We start from the raw sequence: 2,266 nt of genomic DNA on the forward strand, positions 1-2,266 counted from the left end.
AAGAGAATGTGGATTTGGATAGAGTATTTCAAGATTTATTTCTATGGTGAAAAGTAATCCTCCTTAAGAATATATTCAACACTCCATAATGAAAAATTATGAAATCTGTATGTTTCTAGTTTCCTAAGTATGCTCTCCAGGTCCTCATAATTTAATTTTTCAAAATCCTTGGAAATCATCATCAGACTTAGCCACAAAAAGAAACATTTACATGTCCTAAATAGTTTGCTAAACTCTTTAGCTGCCATATCTTGTCGCCAATGGAAGTTATTATCATAAACTTGAATCTCTCAAAAGTGTCGCTGTCCTAGATTGAGTAGATCAAGACACTACTTAAAAAAATCTAGTCTTAAAGAAATACCTTAAAAAATCTGTTTATCACACTCTAGATTCCTAATTGGATTTTTCCCCTAAATCTCCCCAATGTGGGAAAAAATACACAATTATCTCTAGTCATTTATCATTAACATGTGAAGAGCCTTCTCCATATGCATTTCCATTTGCCATATTAAAAGAATAAGCCAGTAAAATGTGTAAATTATATACCCATATTGTGGACAAGCTGTTTTACCACCATAAGCATGAGAGTTAATTGAATGCACTTAAGTATATAAAATCTTAGAATGTATGCCTCAGGAATTAACATGGTTAATATTTTCTTATGATTCTATGCATTTATTTCTAGCAAAAAGATTTCATGTTTAATCTGAAAGAAAATTAGAATATATATAAATTTTATGCCCTAAATAATGTTTTTTTTAAAAAGGAAGGGTAATAAATAATTAATAAAAATGTAAATATGAAACCAAGCAAGATGCCATTTCAGCAATAATATCCCAAAAATTAGCCCTTCAGAATTTATCCTTTTCTTTAAAATAGCAGAAGTGTATGTGATGTTAGGAGTTCAGAGAAAATAAATAGTTAGAAATGAAATATTTATTTGTGAAAAATTATTTATTTTCTGCATTTTGCCTTCCCAGAGTAGTCTTTTTGATTTGATTTCTGTTGTTTTATCCAGAAATGCAATGCTTGACAATATGTACTGCACTCTTTTACTACACATCAGGTGCAGAGTTCCAATAAATACTATATTATTTATCTTCTACCACAAATTTTGAATGTTACTTATATTTTTACTTGAAAGGTGGTTTTGATCCTGATGTACCTAGATTTTATAAAAATATGGATTCTATTTCAAAGACAATGTCAATATCCAAAACAATAAAATGTATAATTTCTCAATTTATTTTCTTTCTTAGACCTGTAAATGCCAATATTTTCAAATTATTAGTCTGTAATGATTATGACTTAGTCTCTTTTTCCATATGACATCATTGAATCAAAATAATAATAAAGACCATAGCTAATGAATATTCAATGCTTATCACATGTCATGTATTATTTAAGCATTGTACATTAATGAATTTATTTATTCTTCCAAATAAAGTTGTTGTTTTCTTTTTCTTCAGTACCAGGGATTGAACTCAGGACCTTGCACTTGCCAGGCAAGCACTTATTCTGCTGAGCTATCTTCCTGGTCACAATAAATGTGTTTTTAATCAAGATTATTATCCAGATTTGAAATTTAACATGTAGAAGGTTTAAGAGATAGGTCAATGTACTTGTGTAGTGTTATGATTTATGTCTAGATGTCTCCCCCAAACCTCAGGCAATCATAGGGTGTGGGCTTTTAGAGGCAGCTGAATCTAGTTTGTCATTGGTTCATTTTCTTATGTGGGGATTGGGGGTATGAATGCTACAACTGCCCTAAAGTAGGTAGCTTACATGCAAAATAAGTGAGAAAAGGCTTGCTTAGCCACTTTTACTCTTGTTGCTTTTGATATCTTCTGCCATGTGACACCCTACCTTGGAGACAGCTGACTATGGACTGAAACTTTCATAAACTTTGAGCTAAAGTGTTGAATATTCTTTCTCAGCAGCAAGACAAAGGTAACTAAGACAACTAGACAAACTAAATTCACAGAATTCTAGCCAAAGATACTGCTTTATCTATTGTTAAAACTGAATTTTAAAAGCACTAGTAATATAGACAAGGTGCCAGCAAATTATCGCTCACTGGTAAAACCTGGCCAGCTGCTTGCTTTGATCCAGTCTCCAAGCTAAGATTTTATGCTATTAAAGGAGTATTATGTCATTAATGATGTCTTAATATTAAAATATAATAATTTGTGGCATGAAAAAACTGCATAGAATTCAAATGTCACCACTTATAGGGTATGTACCCTTTATGATTTCTTTTATTATG

The sequence above is a fragment of the Octodon degus genome, unplaced genomic scaffold (assembly GCF_000260255.1).
Source record: "Octodon degus isolate 3935 unplaced genomic scaffold, OctDeg1.0 scaffold00390, whole genome shotgun sequence".
NCBI lineage: Eukaryota > Metazoa > Chordata > Mammalia > Rodentia > Octodontidae > Octodon > Octodon degus.